Source organism: Pinus tabuliformis, chromosome 5_2 (genome assembly GCF_031772625.1).
Source record: "Pinus tabuliformis cultivar Carrire ecotype Pingquan chromosome 5_2, CPIR1, whole genome shotgun sequence".
Lineage (NCBI taxonomy): Eukaryota > Viridiplantae > Streptophyta > Pinopsida > Pinales > Pinaceae > Pinus > Pinus tabuliformis.
Genome location: NC_142306.1, coordinates 464,802,256 through 464,824,572, shown reverse-complemented (window position 1 = coordinate 464,824,572; position 22,317 = coordinate 464,802,256). Strand labels below are relative to the sequence as shown.

Genomic DNA, 22,317 nt, shown 5'->3' with positions numbered 1-22,317 from the left:
CTGCACAAGTATAGCAACAAAGAACTATCAAAGCATCGTGATCTATTACAACATAAACATTATAGAATCAGATATATAATGAAAAAATGAAAGCATTCACAATTACACAATCAATTGGGAAAAATCCAGAAGAACTTTATTAATAATAAGGAGAATTACAACCCAGTTGTCTAATCCAGCGCCATCCTCCCAACATCAATCCTTCTTCACCTCATGAATTAGCAAGAACACACCAACAAGAATACAATGCTCTCTCCTCAATACTAAAACTAGCATCACTTACTTGCAATTTACCACCATTCAGCCTTCTGATCTCTTGGATGAGAGATCCTTTTATAGATGTTTGCAAGGGTGTGAGTCATCCATGGGGATTGATTAGTGCCATTCCACTTGTTACAATTGGTTCCACAAGAGAGGGGAACTGGAGATGGTTTCCTAATTCCCTTGGTCATAATTGGGTGAATTCAAAGAGGCAAGAGGCACAGGAGAAGTTTCTACAAGATTCCATGAGCAACCAACTAACAAACTGTCCGAGAAATTTGTACATCCTTTCCCATCGCACCCTATAGAAGGCCTAAATAGTATGCATCACACTTTGACATTGTACCAGACAGTATGCATCTCACCCTAACAGTGTAGCAGTCAGTATGGTTCAGTTTTGGCACTTTCTGGATGATTTCTGAGATGGAACTTTTGGGGAATGATGCGCTTAGATGACTAAGTTTCTTTAGGGTATGAAACAACTCTTTTAGGGGTTGATGAGCCCTAATACATCGACATATAAGTTTTGGGACACCTGGTAGTGGGCACACCTTGGTGTGAATTATTAGATTGAGTTACTCTTGTACATATTGTACATAGAAGTGTGTGTGATGTTTAATATATATTTTTGTTTGGTGTGTTATGTAAGAATTTTTCTAGTCCATCATATATGCCAAAAATACAAGAAATTATAAAACCAAAAAAATAGAATTAAATGCTATTATTTTTTCCGAATCCATGTTTTATTTCTTGCACTATACGATTAACCATGGGTCTAGTCGTTATGGATGGTTTTTATCGGATAGGGTGGTGTTTTTATTGTGACATTTGTTGGACCTTAGGTGAATTTCTCTTATTGGCACGTAGTGGTAAGTCACTCATAGCCGTATCTTGATGCATTGTTGATTTTCAGTGCCATCATCATGCCTTAGGTTCAACCCCATCAAGTTTCAGCATTAGCCACTCTTCTCTTTGCACATCGTAGCTTGCCAATAGATCCTACCTGCTCATGGACGGCTTAGTTTAGCACCTATTTTTCATCATGGTGTCCATGCATTATCTCATTTATTCTCTTTCAAAATCCCTCCTTCTAACCTACCATGACATAGAATCTAAGCCTCATGTCCTCTTATTTGTCATATTTATGGCCTTACTCTGGGAGGATTCCATGCTCTATCCCTTGTGATTACTGTTATCACTTAGAATTTTTCCCTAGAAGTTATCAAAAGAAGGAAAACACCAAGGTAACTACAAACCAAATTTTTGGGCTTAGGCTCTAGCCAACCTAAGTCCAGAAAGGGCTCTCTCTATATGATTTAGCTTTGTTTTGCTGGGCTATTAGGCTAGTTATTAAAGTTCAAGTGGTTTGTATTGAAGGTTGGATGGTGGAATCCTTAAAACAGATGGATAGATTGATGTCTCTGGACCATTGGGCTATGGAGTCAAAGAAGGGAAACAGAACTGGAATTAACTCACTAAAGGGAGTATTCAAAGGGCAAGCTAGCAGAGTGAAGCACATGTCTTTGGGCTGGATGGTTGAAGTGATCTTAACCAGGGTGAGAGAGCACTTAAGAATTCTCAAACCGGGATTAAAATGAGGAACAAAGGATAATCATGAGCAAAGGGAAATTAAGAATCCTTTGCTATAGATCAAAGGGAGACTACCTAAACTAAGGAGCAATCAAGAATTCCTTAACTTAGATAATTAGCAAAAAATGTTAAAATGCATAATAGTTAAAACAAAGTGCAATGAAGAAAATGTTGAGATATCATTCCCTATTATAGCATTCAGATTTCATATGCATTAAAGATTATGGAAATTTTTTTGAAGAGAGATAACAAAATGAGAGAAAATACTTGTCTATACTTCACACTACACATGAATCTAGTGAAATGTCTTGTCTTTATTCATCAATCCAGCTTGTTGGCTGAGTCAATGCTCCAATGGCTTACATTATTTCGATCAAGAAGTCTATAGAAATGTCTAAGAATCCACACCTACATACTAAATTGTGAAGTATTTATACTAAGGTGTTATTAAAAATATCTCAAACTGAATTGAGATTTAATCTAGGAAATAGAAAATATCTTCTCGTAGGATGATAGAGGCAGCTAATGAACTGATTCATGTTGTCCCTTTTATTGTGGTGTTGCTGGTCGTTATGGTTTATTTCTAGATCTTTATGCTTTGGCTGTTTGAATAATTTATGCTGGAGGTTGTGTTCAATTGTGTATTTCATCTGATACTCTCTGTCACTGGTACACTTTCACCCTAATAACCTATCTTTATCCTTCGTTGTTTCTTCATTTTGCTGTTACAATTGACTTTTACTATGTTTTTCAATAGTAAATTCTTATATTTTATTTGTGTATTTAGCAATTGGAAGTGGAAATTGATCAAGTTTCAGTGTGTTTTGTCTGCTTGTCCTCTATCTGCATCTCTGGTCTTGATCCTCTATTTTGAATTATTGTTGTTCTGTATTTTTCTTCTTCTCGGCTCTGAGTGTAAGGGTCTTCATCTTCATTCAAGTATAACTGATCTTCTTCTTATAAATTTGGTCTTTTAGTAGGTTTCTATTTCAAGTCTGTGAGTAAACAGGTTCTTTGACTAGTATCAAAATTGTTTATCCAAGCTCCGATTCATCTGATAACTTGAAAAATTAAATAATAGTAAAGAAAAGGCATGTTTGCATGAAGGGTGTTTGATGGCTTTCTGGCATGGGAATGCTTGAGAAATGTTTCAAGGCAAGGTTTGGATGTAATAGTAGGGGGAATCTCATCGTAGCAACGCTGGAGGGTTTCATAGGCTTATATCGTAAAATAGGCAAAATGGTGAGAAAACACGAGCTCTTAGGGTTTAAACTTCAAACGGGCAAATTATTTAAAATATGGCATGAAGTTTCATTTTTTGAAGGGAAAGTGGTTTATCGAAATAGCGGGGAGGTGGTTTTGGAGGCCCATCACACTGCTTTTGTGGTGTGGGCAATATCCGGTAGGGGTCATTCGATGCCATACATCATCTAACACATAGCATCGGGGGCTGGGAGAAAAACCACTTTATCGGGTGGTTATTGTTCAGCCATCAGGTGCGGCCGATGTAATTGTGTGCCATTGGATGCGGGGGAGGGATGATCAATAGTAGTCGGGAGGCGAAGCTATGTGGGGGAAAATGACAGGGATTGATGTGGGGCATAGGGATTTAATTATGCTGGTTCGGGATTAGTTTAGGGACTAATCCAGGGTTAAGTGATCGAGTCAGGATTTAAATAGGGATTAGGGAGTTGGGTGAGGCAAAGCAAGATTAACTTAATTTTTACTGGGGTTAGGTAAATCAATTGAAGTTATATCGGCATAGGGGGTAGTTTATATTAGCTTTTATTAAAACTAAGGGGTTGGGATGTTCTATATAGGGTTTTAATTATTTACGGGAAAAGGGTTATAATGGGGTTTATATAATAGAGTTAGTTAATTAATATGAAATGAGAAGAGATGGGTTTTTCTTAAGTAAAAAGGGTTAAATTGTATGCGATTGCTTTTTTTTATTTATACTTAGGACAAAGGTCTTTGGCGAATTTTTTGTGCGAAAGGGGTTTACATGGGCGTGAGTCACTTTTCCTAGGTAAAAAGGTGTCCACCATAGGAAAGGGTGGTTTTATTAGGGAAATGAGGGAAAATGAAATTTTATGAAGGGGGAATGTGTTTTTATGAAGGGGGTTCTAGTACTTTTTCCCCTAAGTCATTAAGCCGAGGGTCCGGTCCCTCCAAAATTCAAAGAAATTCTTTGAGCCTTTTTAACTTGTAGGATTTAAGTGCTAGAACTTATTTATGGAAAAATAGTGAAGTGAAGGGGTGAAATGAATGAGGGGATGTTATATAAACCATATTGTGAACCATTGTCTTTTCTTTGCTTATTGCTTATGCATATTGGAAAGATGCATTTAAAACAATGACATAAGTGCTTTTATGTAATCACATGATATTTCTGCAACCTTTCTACTACTTACCCATTTACTCATCCTACCATTTTTCTTCACTTTATTTGGGTGTATTTAGGCCAGCAAACCCTTATCAATATTTTTCTTTTCCTTACAAAGTAAACTATCTAATCCTAACCTTATATCATCCAAGGGCTTAGATTAAACTGACAATCTCCTTTTATTTACTCTACCTATCTAATGATCTGCCAAGATTACACTGATTGGTCAGATTTTATTCTCTAGCTATAAACATAAAATTTAAAACATGAAATAGCCAAGTTTAAAAATTTTGACTATCATGGATTGTGGCATGAGTAACAAGCTACACACAATCTTTTATTATGCATAAAAGTAAATAGTAGTGGCATTTTGACTTGCTCACTTTCATGGTCTCTTTTTGTCTTTTGGGGTTCATATATTTTCATTTTTTGACCTTTTTCTTATTCTTTTTTCCTTTGATTTATCTTTTAGGACATACCCTCTTTACATTTTTTAATTTTTATAATATGGAAAACATTTGCAGAAAGCAAAGGTATGTACAATATTACAAGGCTTAACCTTAGTCATTCAAAATTATGACTCCTATTGGTATAGGAACCTAACAGTGGCTCCACTTGGGGATGGCATTTCCTTGTGAAATGTCAAGAACTTTATAGATCAGTAGCCTTTGAACTATTGTTGATGTTACCTTGAAAAATGTTCCTCTATGCTTCTGCATTATTGATACTTATGACAGTGAATCTTTCAAAGCTTAGGGCCTTCTCTTCAGGCTTCAACTTCAAAAATCACCATCCAATCCAAACTAAACTTTTGAAAATAGAATATGTACAAATGGGGAATGAAAAATTAGTAACTAGGTTCAAAGTAATGTTTTAACATTTGACCATTCACTGGCCCACCCTCTGCTTCTGTACCATCAAGTTCTCTCAGGAAGAAAGCATTATTACCTCTGAAAGCATAAATGACATATGGGCCTTTCCATAGGAAATCAAATTTCCCATGCTTACCTTTGTCTTCCCTCCTTGAATCCCACTTTAGCACTTTGTCACCAATGTAGAAATCATCAGCCTTGGTTTTCTTATCAAAAATCTTCTTTATCTTTTCTTGCACAACTTGGGACTTGACATAAACCTCTTCTCTTGTTTGTTGTAGATGTATAGTTTGGTTGATACTTATTTGGATACTGTTTGGTTCAACCTGTATTTGTTGAAGTATCTTCATTACTGGTACTCCCAAAGAGGATGGAAAGATAGCTTCCATTCCATAAACTAGTTGATAGGGAGAAGTACAAATTGATTTCTTTATAGTCAGTCTGTCTGCCCATAAGGCATTGAATAGATTTCTATTCCATGTTTTCTTATTGTCCTCTAGTAATTTCTTGATGATATTTACTAGGCCTTTGTTTCAGGATTCAAGCAATCCATTACCTTGAGGATAATATGTTGTGGAATGGCCAAGGGTGATATGGTATTTATTACAGAAATCTACCATTCTTTTGGATTTAAAGGTTGCTGCATTTGTTAGAGTCAGTCTTTACATCCCTCCGTTAGAGATCATTTCTCTTATTTCATTTCATTTTTAGGTGTCTCGCTTGATTCACTCAGTTTCATTCCGTTAGGGAGCATGTAGGAATTTACAGGGTAAGTTCCTCAGAAAGAATACCAAAAGGACACCGCTCACAACCAGATCTCAAATCAATACACCAGTATTTTTGACGTGGTTAAAACCCTCAGAGTGCAAGGAGGGAAACAGTCCACGGCCTGTCCCAACGTGGGTACAGACAATTTATTAATCAAAGAATGAAAATTTACATAAGCTTCTCTCATGCACGGATTACCCGAACAATGACCCTCCATGCGCTTTAAATAGAACTCATGGACCAATCGGGTGTCAAGCCACGGATCAAGTGTCGGTAATACCGAGGTGAGAGTGAACCGTCGGATCACTACATATCGTGACCGTCGGATTGTAAGTTACAAAATGTACAACGGTAAAGAAACACACTTTACCTAACTCTAACCTAACTCTATGCTAGACCAAGTTGAACTTAACTATATCCTATGTGTCGGAATATCCTAACATCCCCCCTTAAGAACAACTTGGGATAGGATTGAAGGATTTACAAATATGACACAATAGGAGAAGGAAGGAGGCACTAGAGCCTATCCCCCCTTAGTGACAACTTCCTGAACTCCAAGCATATATCGAAGTTTAGTGAACTTCGCCTCTGTGAGAGCCTTTGTGAAGATGTCTGCAACCTGATCATCTGTTGGACAATATTGCACTTCAAGAACATGGTCATGAATGAGCTTTCTGATGAAGTGCATGTGTAGTTCAATGTGTTTGCTGCGCTGATGCTGGACTGGATCTTTGCATAGCTGAATGGCACTTTGATTATCACACCAAAGTGTGGTTGGATGCTGCTGCTCAAAGCCAAACTCTGATAGGATCTGACGAAGCCACAAGGCTTCCTTACTAGCTTCCACGGCACCACGATACTCTGCTTCTGCTGACGAAAGAGAAATGGCAGCCTGTTTCTTACAAGCCCATGTAATAGGTCCTGAACCAAGAGTGAAGACATAACCGGCAGTAGACTTCCGATCATCAAGGTCACCAGCCCAATCAGAATCAGTGAAACCAACTAACAGAGGAGCTGCTTTGGCACTGTAATGAATCCCAAACTGTACTGTACCTCGAACATAACGAAGTATTCTTTTAGCTGCTTTCCAATGACTTTCACGGGGGTTTTGCATAAAACGAGCAACAAGGCCAACAGCAAAGGAAAGATCAGGACGAGTATGGGTTAAATACAAGAGTTTTCCGACAAGTTGACGGTATAAGGTAGCATCAACTTCAGGAGAAGTACAAGAGACTGAAAGTTTGACTCCAGACTGAAAGGGAGAAGGGGCTGGCTTACAGTCTTCCATGTGAAAATGACGAAGAATATCACAAGCATACTTGGACTGGGAAAGGAAAATACCTTCTTGGGATTGCAAGACTTGAAGACCGAGAAAATAGTGTAAGTGTCCTAAGTCTGTCATTTCAAATTTCTTTTTAAGGCTGGACTTCACATGGTTTATAAGGTTGGGATCACTACCAGTAAGAATAAGATCATCAACATAAAGAACAAGGATGATAAGAGAGTTGCCCACTTTCTTGGTGTAGACAGTATTGTCAGAATGACACCTAGAAAAGCCAGATTCTAAAAGAAAGCTATCCATTTTGGCATACCAAGCCCGAGGAGCTTGCTTGAGGCCATAAAGGGATTTCTTAAGTCGACAAACGAGGCTGGAGTCTGTTTGTATGAAGCCAATGGGTTGTTCCATATAGATTTCTTCCTGCAAGTCCCCATGCAAGAAGGCAGATTTAACATCCATTTGATGGACTTCCCATTTTAAAGAGGCAGCAAGGGAAAGAACAAGGCGGATAGAGTTCATTTTGGCAACTGGAGAGAAGGTTTCAGTGTAGTCAATGCCTTCAACCTGTGAAAAGCCCTTAGCAACTAGACGAGCTTTATGTTTATCAACTTTCCCATCTGGTCCATACTTGGTTCTGTAAACCCATTTGCATCTAACAAGTTTGCGTCCCTTTGGTAGAGGAACAAGATCCCATGTATCATTTGTCATCAATGAATGATATTCTTCATTCATAGCTGCTTCCCAATGTGGATGGCCTGAAGCTTCTGCAAAAGTGTCAGGATCATGATTTACTGGAGCTTGAGCCAGTAAAGAAGAGGCTCTTTCAAACTGAGAACGTGTACGTCGCTGATCTGTAGGATCACCGGCAAGATCACCTGCTGCATCCCGAGTAGCACGGACCCATCTTGGAAGTTGAGGATCCTGAGAAGGTGGGGGAGGATTATCATCCTCGCTTTCATCATCAGAAGAAGAAATGTTTTCAAAGATAGAAGAGATAGGAAGAGGTGGCACATCCGCCGGACTAGGCTCGCAGGCCGATTTATTTTCATCAAATTTTACATCTCTTCTAATGATAACATTTTTGGACTTAAATGGAATAAGTCTATAACCTTTTACATCTTCAGAATATCCAACAAAAGTACATTTCTCACTCTTAGGTTCTAAAGCTTTATGCTTTTCATCTGGAATATGGGCCCATGCTTCACTTCCAAACACACGAAAGTGACTTACATCTGGTTTAATGGAACTCCAAGCTTCTTCTGGAGTGATATTCTCTAGAACCTTAGTAGGAGTGCGATTGATTATATAATTTGCACAATTAATTGCTTCGGCCCAAAAACTAAGACTGAGTCCTTTAGATTGCAGCATACAATTAGCCATTTCCTTTAAGGTGCGATTTTTCCTTTCAGCTACACCATTTTGTTGTGGAGTGTATGGAACAGTATGTTGCATTTGAATTCCATTTTCGGTGCAAAAGTTGATGAATGCGTTTTTAACATATTCTCCACCATTATCAGTTCTTAGCTTAAGAATTTGATGTCCAGATTGTTTTTCAACAAATGCTTTGAAGGCCAAAAAAGTGTTAAATACTTCGCTCTTGAGTTTTAAGAAGTATACCCAAGTGCGTCTAGAGAAATCATCAATGAAAGTTAAGAAGTACTTGCAGCCAGAGAATGAAGCAACAGGAAGAGGACCACATAAATCACTGTGCACAAGCTGTAAAGGGGCTGAGGCGTGCCAAGAGGCACGTTTGTCAAAACTGTCCCGATGATGTTTTCCGAGTACACATCCGGAACAAACACCATCTTTGCAAGATACCATAGGAAGACCTGTCACCATATTTTCTTTACATAGATGCTGAAGGGAGCGATAGTTTAAGTGACCAAACCGCTCATGCCAAAGTTTGCTCACTTCATCATTATGAGCAACAAATACTGAGGGAAGATGGGATGACCCAAAGTTGTGAAACTTATACAACCTTTTGGAATCATCAGCAAGACCAGTAGCTAGAATCTGTTTAGGATCTTTTAGATCCTTGATTACAACATCATGAGGTGAAAATTCAACAATTTTACCTTCACCTGAATGAGTTATCTGATAGACAGATAGAAGGTTGCAGGATAAGTTTGGAACACATAATACATCATTGAACTGACCATTGTCTAGATGAACAGTTCCAGTCCCTACAACATTAAGAGATCTATCATCACCAACATATATATTTTTGGTGTTACAATCATTTAAAGAAGAAAACATGGCTTGGTTTTTGGCCATGTGACAAGAGGCTCCAGAATCAATGAGCCACTCATGAGAATGAGAAGAAGAAGAAGATACATTTAATGCATAACCAGACTGAGATGATTGACGATGACATGCAGAAAGTGCCGTTCCGGAAGTTGAAGTTGAAGTAGGCTCCAGATGGATGTTATGTTTCTTCATTGCGGCTTCCAAGGCTTCCATCTTCTTAAAGCATTTAGATTCTAAGTGGCCATCTCGATTACAAAAGTTACAATGTCTGTCAGTCTTCTTCCATTTTTTTTTATTGGTCTTGTCATTTTGCTGAAATGATCTTTCATCTTGAGGCTGAGTTGGTTTAGGACCATTCCTTTGAGGATAAGACTTCTTAGGATTCTTTGAATTTGGTTGCTGCTGGGCGGCTAACGCTTTCGAGGAAGAGTTTCCAAGATTAAGAAGACCAAGGTGTAAGAGTTTTTCTTGTTCTCTTATTAAGGAATCACAAAAGGAGTCAAAGGAAGGGGTTTGTAGTCTTTGCCTTGACAAATGAAAGCTTCCCTTGTAGAATGGAAAGTGGAAACAAATACAGAGTAGGCTGGTCCCAACTTAGTAAGGATGGAATAAATAAGGTTACCATCTTCTTTCTTAACTTTAACACCTTCCAAGAGATATCTAAGGGTCTTGAATTTGGACAAGAAATCTTCAATGCAAGAAAAATTATTAGGATCCAAAGTAAGCAACTCATTCTCAAGTTGATGGGCTCTAATTTCATTTTTAATCCCAAAAACTTTAGCAAGTTTTTCTAATGCTTCATGAGGAGTTTCAATTTCTGCAATGTGGAATCTAAGATCAGGAGAAACAGACATTCCTATCAAACCACGTGCTTGATCTTGTCTATTTTCCCATTTTTCGGCCTTGTCTTCATCTTTGGGTTTCTTCTCTTGGTCTGTGGCTATTCTGAAGAGACCTTTACTTCTAAGTAAATCTCCCATGTAGGCTACCCATTGGAAGTAGTTAGTGCTGTCAAGAATGACTTGGCATGGACTTTCCATTTTTTGAAAAAAAACTGAAGCTGAAGATGCTGAAAGTAAGTGGTCCAATGGATAGATCTCGAAAAAATAGGCGGTTTTAAAAAAAACGGCTCTGAAAAAGGCTTCCGGATGAAGAAGTTATGGCTTTTTGAAAAAAAAAATTGTTGACGTTGCCGGCAAAGTGCGCGAATGTGCGGGAATGAAAAAATCCGCCCCCACAAAATGGAGACTTGAACCCAAGACCTCTACTCTCTTAAAAAGTCTTTGAACCAATTGATCTATACAAAATATTTGAGAGAGAGAGAGAGAGAGAGAGAGGGGGGGGGGGGCCTCGATTTGCGTGCTTGCCTTGGGAAGGCTCTTTTCCCCTACAAAACACAAAACACAAAACCCAACACGAATATGCAAAGAAAAACGAACCTTACGGCTCAAAGTTAGCTTTAGCCAAAAAACTAGAATTTTTAAAAAAAATCTCAAAGTTAGCTTTTAACCGAAAAACTAAATATTTTTCTCAATGTTTCTGATTTTCCAAGATCACACTAAGGTGCAGGGAAAAGAGCATACGCATGAGAAAAATCCTTTCTTTCTGTTTCTGATTTGCCCAGATCGCACAGAGTCGCAGGGCAAAGAGCATACGCAGAAATGAAAGGTATAGATCCGGGAAAAAAAAAGGCTAAATAAACCGAAACCGAAATAAGCAGAGAGAAAATGACAGTAAACTGCAAAAAAAAAAACACTGTATACCTCCCGATCTGAAAAATGACGCAGCTAGGGCTACCGGAAACCTTTTCGCGTGAAACGAAAGGGGTTCCTCACTGAAACAGATGCTCCGAACGCAACAGAGCAGTCCTCTCAGCCCGAAAGCAGTCAGAAACAGCAGATCTAGGAAACGACAGCCGCATGCAGTTCTACCGGCTTCAGATTTGGATCACCAACGGACGCGGCCCTCAAATAGCTCTGATACCATGTAGGAATTTACAGGGTAAGTTCCTCAGAAAGAATACCAAAAGGACACCGCTCACAACCAGATCTCAAATCAATACACCAGTATTTTTGACGTGGTTAAAACCCTCAGAGTGCAAGGAGGGAAACAGTCCACGGCCTGTCCCAACGTGGGTACAGACAATTTATTAATCAAAGAATGAAAATTTACATAAGCTTCTCTCATGCACGGATTACCCGAACAATGACCCTCCATGCGCTTTAAATAGAACTCATGGACCAATCGGGTGTCAAGCCACGGATCAAGTGTCGGTAATACCGAGGTGAGAGTGAACCGTCGGATCACTACATATCGTGACCGTCGGATTGTAAGTTACAAAATGTACAACGGTAAAGAAACACACTTTACCTAACTCTAACCTAACTCTATGCTAGACCAAGTTGAACTTAACTATATCCTATGTGTCGGAATATCCTAACAGAGCATGCCATCATCTGACGGTAGTAAGGGTCTTTTTAACTCATGTCCCTCATGATTAGGTATATGCTGGTTTGTGTTTGTTTGTATTTGTTTTACAGTCATTTATAGTCATGGATGGTTTTTTAGTTAGCAAAGAGTCTTAGATCTAGGGTTTCGCAAATTTAGTTTTCAAAATGTCAAATAATACCCGTAGGCCTGAGGGAAGATCAGAATAAATTTTCATTGCAAAATTTTGTTGTTATATTGCTTGATCATGACTTTTCTTCAGAACCCTGTTTTGAAAAATGTTGTCATTTTGTTCTTTGTAATAAATGTCATATACAGTTTTCAAGTTTCCAGTTGTCAAAATCTCCAGGCGCAGCCCTGGTCAGCAATGGTGGCACTCTAAACAGAACAATATTGGATATGGGAACTGTTGTTAGATATTTGAATAGATAGATTGAAGTCGTCATTTTTGTGGTTACAATTCAAAATAGTTTAAATCTCAGACGCCATGGCCGCTCCTTTGCTTTCTACTTCGTTTCAACCTTATGTGTACTAGAGTACACAGGCAGTGGTGACACCATTCCAGATATTGGGTGGAGAAGCTCAGACACTGCAGACTATGTTAAAACCACATGAGACAGTCATTGCCAAGCTTGGTACGATGTGCTATATGTCTGGATCTATTCAGATGGAAAACATATTGCCTCCAGAGAATGGAGGAGGTATATGGCAATGGTTTTTTGAGAAGAATTTTGCAACCACTGCATTTGTGAATTCTGGCTCCCAAGATGGTTTTGTTGGAGTGGCAGCACTGTCTCTTGCAAGAATACTTCTGATTGATCTGGCCACTTTTGGTGGAGAAATTATTTTTCAACTAGATGCATGCCTCTGTTCACTTAATGATGTGACAGTGTCAACTATAGTGAATAAGAGGGTGCGTCTTGGAGTTTTTGGTGGCGAGGGAATTTTGAGACAGAAACTGGTTGGATGCGGCCTTGCTTTTATAGCTATAAGAGGGTCTGTTGTACAGAAAAATTTGGCACCTGGAGAAGTACTAGTTGTTGATGCAGCATGTGTTGTTGCTGTGTCAAGCACTATAGACTCCCACATCAAATATACAGGTCCTGGTATTATTGTCATCCAAAGTTTACCATTTCATCGCCTTTCTCAGAGAATAGCATGGGAAGTTATGTCTCCAAATGTTCGTGACAATCCACGATTCTTTATTCAAATTGGTAAATTCAAATCTGTCATCCCTGCAAAATTTGACACAAATTTTCATCATTCAAGTTCAAAAGTCAGAGGAAACATTACAAAAATGGGTTTGAGGTAATTCCATCGTTTTTACAACCAATCTACATGCCAAAGGCATCACAGAAAGTCGAATATAAATGTGGAGGAACAAAATCATGGTTTGAAACCGGGACTGTGCATTGTAGTTGTGTGCGCGGCACATTGGGAGCAGGGGCGGTGCACATAGGCTGCGCGATGCACTGGGCCTCCTGCCACAGTGCTTTTCTCCACTGGCGCGATGCATCCACGAGGAGCGGCGCACAGAGCATCAAAGACAAAAATTCACCACCAACATTCTCCTTTCCTTCTAGAGAAGAATTTCATGGAAGCGGAATATTATTAAGATACCTTGGCCGCATTGCGAGTTTTCCTGACTTTTACAACCGTGAAGTGTTTGCGACAACTCAGATTGATGAATGGTTGGAATACACCAATGTTTTTTGGGCTGGAGCTAAATTTAAACATGTGTACACATTTCCCTCCTCAGCCACATGGTTATCTCCATATTGGGCATGCAAAGGCTGCTCTTTTAAACCAATACTTTGCTCAGAGGTATAAAGGGTGCTTAATCATACGCTTTGATGACACGAATCCTGCTAAAGAGAGTAACGAATTTGTTGAGAATATTCCAAATGATTTGGATACACTCGGTCTCAAAGGAGAAGGATCCACCTATACCGCAGTTAATGGAGAGGGCTGAGAAACTAATATCTAAGGGAAAGTCCTATGTAGGTGACACACCCCGAGAGCAAATGCAGAAAGATAGCAAATGGATTGCCTTTTTTGTCTCTAGTCACGATTTCATGGGATCCACGCTACAGTTCTTGCCTTTTAATTGGTCATCAGAGAAATTCAAGTGGAACGTTGTTCTGTTTTTAGAACGGATGAATGGCACTTTTTCTAACTTCATAATTTTAGTTGAAATAGCTCCTTATTTTCATCGATCTTCTTCACACCTCTAAATTTAATTATTGTATTGTAAATCATTTGTAAGGGTCGGAGTTCTGGGAAAGGTGGAAGAAAAAGTCAACACTTCACTGTAAAGTTTGGCCAGGAAATTAATAAAATGATGTAGCTCTGATTCATGAGATTCATGTGGTATGAGTTTAGCATATGTTTCTTCTTCCTGTTCCATATGTATCTTGTTATGTTTTATAGTTCATTCATAATCATTTCCAGTTGAATGTTTTTAAATAAGAAAGGTAGAATCTAGTTTATTGCTCTACCTTGGAAAGCATTTATCCTCTGTGTGTCTTCTTCTGTCTGAAAAGGATTCATTGTATATGCCCTTTTCAGCCTCTTAATAGTCTTTCCACTCCATATTATGTCAAATTTGATTGCTAAACTTCCTGCCTATCTTGCCTCATGAAACACTCTGTGTCATTGATTTAATCTCTTAGCTCATGTTGTTCTTTGTTCCATACAGCCCTAAAAACTCAGTCATTCATTAAACTACCTCTTTCATATTTATTTACTAGCCTAAAATCAGTATCCATTTTGAGTCATCTCAGACCCTATTGCTTCTTTTCACTGAGTGTGACCCAGAGAGAGCCCTCTCCTGTCCTCGTAGGGCTTGCTACGAGGCTGATCATGCTTTGATGTGGACCTAGAACCTTGCCTTTTTAGCCTGAGGAGAATCTAGGCTCTAACATAGTGGCGACCATACTGGGGAAGAAAATGGTTTGCTTGTTGATGTCATTTGTTTTATAAGCTGCAGACGGAGCCTGAAGTTATGCCAGGTAGCCTTCGAAATGCTTTTGCTATGCATCAGCGAAGTAGATAAATGCTACTTCAGTCAATCTCCGGTTTGGCTTGTAATCGTAACACTTGACTTATAAATCGCCCCAGTACATGTATCAAGTTCAGATTTGATTGTTGATGGTGGACAACAATCAGGCATATGAAGGCTGAAACATTAACCTGGCGACTCCAAATCAACCCAGAGATTCCAGTGCTCACTGATCCATTCATGCAATGGTAGGGTATGTGGTAGACCCTGCACTTTGTGAAGTTGTAAAAGAAGTTAAAGATCAGTTAGTGGATTTTGAAATTGATGAAGCATTTTTCATTGTTGTGTTTCAATGTTTGAAACCTCTGAAGTTTCCTCCTGAAGCTAAAATTGGTTTTTGTGAGTTACTTGTTGAAAGATTTGAGAAGGAGATTCGGTATTTAAATGATCAGATCCAATCATATGAATTTCTGGATCCCAAAAAGTTCTTGGAAACTCTCCCTCCTTCAAAACAAGAAACAATAGAGCTACCCGTGGATATTTGCATTGATAGTGTACAACTGGAGGTATGTTTGCAGGGTTGGGGTAGCAAACAGAGTCTGGCTTTTACATCCTATTGCAACATACATGGAAATGTTTTTCAGTTTAAATGATAGATCAAATTTTTTTTTACATAACCAGACTCATTATGTGCATGTATGGCTGCCAACAATTACATCTATGTCCTAGTGGAAACACTCTCAAGCAGCATCATTGTCCCAGTTACTTGGATGGTTGATCTGGAATTACAACATTACTTGATCTATTGGCTCTGCAGCAAAGTAGGGTAGATTTTCTAAATAAATAAGTAGCCAAAGGTAGCACTTCGTTCCAGTTTCATTGCAGTTTTGGTTTCAGTTTGTCAAGTCAGTTTTTCAGACATTTTAGTCTCACAATTGAGTCTGTTCAAATCAAGTTTCAGTCAATAAATGAGTCAAAGTCTTGTGTTGTTTGTCAAAATAATGACTCCATAGCCCAATGGACGAAGGCACTGTCTGTTCTCCCAAAGATCTGTAGTTCTTGGCACCTCCGGGGAGCTACCATCCCCATTGGAGCCAATGTTAGAGTCAGTCTTTACATCCCTCTGTCAGAGATCATTTCTTGTTACACAAAAATATCGTCACCATGATTATTTGCAGTCAGTATGGGTCCATCATCACTTGTACTGTCCTCCTAAGCAAGTCTCAGACCTCAACTCTTCAAGTCAAGATTTGAAAATGGGAGAAAGACATTGAAAATCAAAAAAGCTCTGGTTCCGCACTTTCTCTCATTGTTGCCTGCGGTCCCGCACCCCCTGTTCACAAAAACTGTGGACCTGCCTGCTCTGTCCCTAAAGGAGTGGGTGCGGACCCTTGTGAAAGTAAAAAAGGCGCAAGTTTATTCTAAAAAACTCACTTTGGGGTAATTCTAGATGATTCTAGAAGGAATTTTGACGTGGATTGGTTGCTCTTAGGTGGTTCATGCATCCCAAAAGTGAAGGAGCTAATCCCTTGATGAGAGGAGCTATCGCTTTGAAGGAGGGATTTATCCCTTTGAAGGAGGACCTAGTAACTTCCCTCCATTGCACTATAAATTAAGGCATTGGGCTGGTTGCTGGGGAGGTTAGAAGCTAAACATTTTTTAGGATAAATTCTGGTGGAATTGAGACTTCCTAGTTAAGCTTGAGAGGAGAGATCACATACCTTTTGGCTTCATTGGGAAAAGAGTGAAACTTGTCAAAGTAGAGGAGACTTCTTGTTGGACCCTGGGAGGAGCTTGTACAGCATCAAGGCACAGGTTGTGAAGTTCTTCTTGATTTGAATTAATACAATCAGATTCATTTTTCTCAACAAATTGTCCTATGTCATTTGTTTCATGAATTCCTTGATCATCATGTTAAGTATGCTTTATGATATTGGCTTTTCAGGTGCTATTTAATTTGTTTTCTTGTTTGTGTTTGCAGATTCGCAACAAGGGAGGGAGCTCATTTGGATCAAAGGAGCGAGGCTTCCACAAACTCACATTGGACCTAAGGTAGGCCTAAACACTTGTTTGCCTTTGTGTTTATAAATGCATATTTAGAGAAAGATAGTTTTTGATTGGCTTGCTTGTCACTAGATATCGTTAGATTCTAGGAAGGTATATCTTGTCCGCAAGATTGACTCATTCTGTGTGACAAAATGGCGACTCCACTGGGGACTTGATTTTTTCCTTGTTTTTACTTTGACGTGAGAAAATATGTTTTTGTTTCTGTTTTTGGCTTGTTGTGTGTGGAATTGGGTAGATTTAGTAGATCTAGGATTATTTTCTGTTTTTCATAACTTTGGGAGAGGACCGCACCCTCGGCTTGGGACACAATGCAGACCTATCTGCACTTTTGCTTTTAGGACAGAGCGGTATCGCACCTGTGTTAACTGTGGGCCTGCGGACCCTGTCAAAATTTTGGAAAACCTAAGATTTTCTCTGTTAGCCAGCTTAGTTTTTTGTTTAGATGTTATTATCCCCTACCTAGACCTGTATATAACTTGTCAGAAGCTTTTCTTAGGTTAATTCCATTGGTGTTAGGGTTTTAGGTGAAATTCCTAGAAGTTTTGATTGTTGGGTTTGATTTTCATTTTGGTCTTGTAGTAGCTCTGAGCTTAGAAGCTGTAGAAACCTCAGATCCCCTTGGTTTTTACTAGCCTTCTTATGAGTCTGACCATTTGCAAAATCTACCTTTGTTGAGGAATCCACCTTGTGTTTTCTCTTTACGAAACTTTGAAAAATCTTGTGTTAAAAGTTTGGATTTCATTTTTATAAAAGAAAACAAAAAATTGGTTGTTTTTTGACTTATTTGTGATTCTGGACAAATTAGTCCTTAGTTTTCTTGTAGCTAAGTAAAACATCCTTGAAAAAAACATCTTGTAAGCTTTGACTTCAAATAGGTTTTTATAGTTTATAGATCTCAAGATTAGTTAGTTCCATAGTTTTGAGTGTTTTATAAAAAAAAAAATCTCTTTTTGAAAAAGTTTGTTTTTGTAGTGGTTGAGTGTTTTGAAAGAAAAGGGAAATTTTTGTGAAAATAACTAGTTGTCTCGTTTTGAGTGCATTGGAAAAGACAAAAGATCTTCTTTTAATTTGTTTGTTAAGAAAGATTTGTGTTTACAAGTATTTTCATTCTCAAACTCTTTCCTAGCTAGAAGTTCATTGAAGGGAAAATATTGCTTAATCATCTTAAGTGCATTTTTTAGTGGTTTCGAGTCGAGTCTTCATACCACGAGTTTCATCTCCGCACCTCTTGACTTAAACAAAAACCAATAAAAATAACGCTTAAAGTAAAATCTATCTAGTAATATTTTTATTTCTAGGGCTCTGATACACCAACATAGCTTAGGCTAGTGTCTTGGAGTAGGGAGTAATTAACTCTCCAAGACAGTAAAACAAACAAGTAGTTGTATCTTGCGGTAGGAGAGAAATCCAATTGTTGCATTTATGCTCTGGGAAAGCTCCTCTTAAAGGAGAAGCACGAGATCGTGTACGAACCAATGTGGGAATCAATCCTTCCTCATTGGGAACAACGCTAGATATTCACGTATTAAAAATGGTAAACCTCAGATTAACCATTGTCGAGGAGCCTGGGGTCACTTGTTGGTAAACCTTGGATTATGTCAAGGAGCCTTTAAGGGGATTGAGCTTGTTACTCTGCCCTTGCGTGCGTATCGGATCATAGACTGTTCCCCCAGGTATATTTGTTTCCGTTGGTAACCTTATTTACTATATTCTATAGGATTCTTCCTAAGGTGACAGTGGTGGGAAGATCCCACTATACCTGGAGCAGACATTGGCTAGACTCACTTGGATTTTCTTGGGGGTTCTCTTCACTCAAGATGGTTTAGTGGAGAAACTTGTGCTAGTCTATTCATTAAGCAAGTTGCCGGGGTAACTGTTCCAACCACCATTTCTGTATTGAACTCTGCGACGTTGGGCTTCATCACCGACTAGTGTTTTCAGTACGGAAAGTTACTGTTTGTGTGTGTTTGATCTCCTATATTCTTTAGGCGTGTGATTCAAATTTGTTTAGTTCTTTAGAGGCTTTAGGTGGTTTTCATTGAGATTTTACTTTGTTTGCATGTGAAGTAGTTAAAATTTTTTAATCGTGGCTGAATTACCGAGGAAGTCCCGTAGACTTCGGGGCCAACCTCCTGAGTTTTCACCGAGCTAGCCTGAAGGGTTAAGAGCCCTTGTAACTCCTAGAGACAGTAGAGTTGGGTCACCTGAAGAAGGAGAGTCTTCTTTGGTGGTACATCCTGATTTTCAAGCTTTAGTAGTAGATTATAATCCACAATCAGTCTCTATTTCCAAAGTTACTGGTAGCTTTTCATCTACTAGTGATATAGGTGAGGAACCTGAAATATCCAAACCTGAAAGTGAATTTGCTGCTACTCCAACATCGGGTTTGCCTCTCCAACTTCTAGTGGTCCTGGTTCACCCAGGGTAGAAAGAATAATTACCCAAAATCTTCCTTCTGGACTTATAGCTATCGAAGAACTTGCTACTCCGGAAGAAGAAGTAGGCATCCCTATCCCTAAAAATCAACCTGCTATTGAACTAAGGGAGCGTGAATCAATTTTTTACAGTCCACCTAGGAGCAGTGCTTGGTATCTTTCATTGACTAATTTTTTGGAAAACTCGGGGCTAAGTTTTTCACCACCTCATGTTCCTTATCACCCAACACCTAGAGGTTACTATCCTTCGTTAAATATGTCAAGACCATCGTCCATGTTTACTCAATCGCCAGAATCCTTTTTGTACGGAGGTCCTTCTGTTCCTTCTGGGTATTAGTCACTTTCTGGTACTTTTTCGGGAGCATCTCCTCAACCCATTGAACAAGGGTTATTAACTGGAAACAATGGTACTAAGCTGTTGAGTGTAGAAGATATTCTCATGATGTCAGGTACTATTCCTAATCCTCAACCTCAAGGTGGTCAGTTACCGCTTGGGGGGCAGCCCCAAAATCCTTAATTATCGCCTGAGGGGCAACCTCAAGGTACCCAATTTGCGCCTGAGGGGCAACCTCAAGGACAATACATACCTACGGGACAGTACGTTCCTCAAGGTCAACCCCAGACTCAATATGTACCTCAAGGTCAACCCCAGTATCAATATGTACCTCAAGGTCAACCCCAGTATCAGTACCTACCTCAAGGGTACCAACCCCAAGGTCAGTACTCGAACCAAGGTTTCCAACCACCCTCCGGTCAACCATATGTTCAAGGAACGAGAAATGTACCTTTGAATTATCAACCCTACCCTCAACCCGGTTACGGTCCTCAATATTCTCAACCTGTTATGGGTCCATACCCCAGAATGAATTTAGTGTGGGATCCATCGCAAACTCAACAGGTCTTGCTACCGAATGTACAATTGTCATATCAAACTGGACAACCCTTAGTTTCTGGTTCACCCGAGCAACCTATCCAATCTACTATTCAAACTTCTGTACCTTCGGTAGTTTCTCAGCCTGGGCCTAGTACGCCTCGTACTCCGCCTCAAACGGCTGCTGCAACTGCTGCAACATCTGTTCAATCTACCCCACCTACTTCTGGAGTATCAATAGCTCCGGTTTCTACTGTTCCTGTATCTACTCCTAAGACATCTTTACCTCATTCTGGATCCACAATTCAAACTTTGGTTCAGATGCGTATAGGACAACCTGGTTCAAGTATGGTTGTCACACGTCAACCACAATTTACTTATCAACCGTACCAGGGATAGTACCAATTCGGGCCTGCTGTGCAGCAGCCAGTCTATCAGTATCAATCGTACCCTAGGTACACATATAAACAACCTCAACAACCCCAGTACTGTCTGATTAATCCTGGTTTTTCGGGAGGATACAATATCCCAAATGCAATTCCTATTCCTAGTTATCCTGGATATCCTCCTCCTGGGGCTGGTCTCATGACCCAGAGTTTTAGGGACCCTAATCGTCAGTTACCGTTTATCGCAACTTTGGACTTGCCTGACTTGTCACGCCTAACAAACGATCCCATTAATTATCTTCCGTTTTGGTCGCCAATGCCGAATAAGTTTCCTAGTGATATTCCTAAGTTTGAAGGCAAATCAGGAGAGGACCTGTCGAACCATGTGGTGACTTATCACCTCTGGTGTGCGTCTAACTCCATTTCAGATGATTCAATCCATCTAAGGCTTTTCCAGCGCACTCTAATTGGTCTTGCGGCCAAGTGGTACATTGAGTTACCGTGAGGCACTTTTTATAACTTTAGTCAGTTAGCTACCTCATTTTTAACTCATTTTCAGTTTCCAGTCAGATATGACAATGGCACGAAATTACTAACTTCATTAAAGCAGTCAATGTCCACTTACATTTCAGATCACATTCATGAATGGAGACGTCGACGGCGTTTAGTGAAGGTTTTTATTCCGGATCATATCTTAGCTAAATGGTTTGTAAAATCTTTATTGCCAAAGATCACTGAGGATGTAGCTAAGGCCGGAGTCGTTACTGAAGAGCAAGTAATTGCTCAAGCACAGTACCTTGACTTGGTTTATACTCAGTCAAGTACGTTACACGAGAAAATCCCCGATCTTCCTAAGCAAAATCAAATCGCTGTAGCTCCTTCAGGGTCTCATGCCACTGACGGTATGATTGGTACGATTAACACCAAAAGTAAGAAGAAGTCTTCCAAGAATTCTTCTCCTATCATAACCTTGCCAGATTCCCCGACAGGAGATTCTTCCACGGAGATTTCCACCAATATTCATGTTGTAGAGTCATCTACAGCCAAATCAAAATCTGGTGATAAGAAGAAAGGGAAGAAGAAAAATAAAACAAACAAAAATTCAAAAGAGAAACCTGAAAAAACGGAATCAAATGATAAGAAACACAAACCTCGTTATCCTTGTCTCATTTGTGACGAAGAGCATTTTACAAGAGACTGCCCTCATCGTGTAGAGGTTGCAAAGATTGTCAAAGGTTCCCAAACGCCTGCTGTTTTGAAGGATCCTTTTCCAAGTCAAGACAATAAGATGATAGGTTCTTCCTCGAGTGCCAATGAAGAACCCATACTAATGATGTCCCATGTTAGGATTGCGACTCGATCGCATGATTATGGTAGTAAAGGTCCTGTTGATGGTAAAGAAGCAGAATCTTCTCATTCTAACCCATCAACCCCAGCTCTCGGTTCTGATCCACTACAGATCGAGAAACCTAATCCAGACTTAGTAATCAAACTGCCCGCCAAGGGTATACTTCGAAAGTCAGCTTTCAATCCACATGCGAGAGCAGCTCAAAACTATAACATTGTTGAGGATTTGGCTGTTTCATCAGCAATGTCGGCTTTGGAAGTGCTGCAATCATGTCCAGCACAGCGTAAATTACTTTTGTCGGCTATAGGAGCTGTTGATGTTCAGGACTCGAACCTAATAATTTTCTATCTAGAAAATA

The 22,317-nt window shown here is 39.4% G+C and overlaps 1 pseudogene; it reads left to right on the top strand.

Annotated features, from left to right (window-relative positions):
* The first annotated feature begins 12,338 nt into the window (after positions 1 to 12,338).
* On the top strand, positions 12,339 to 17,853 carry LOC149159674 (uncharacterized; annotated as a pseudogene).
* Positions 17,854 to 22,317: the final 4,464 nt, after the last annotated feature.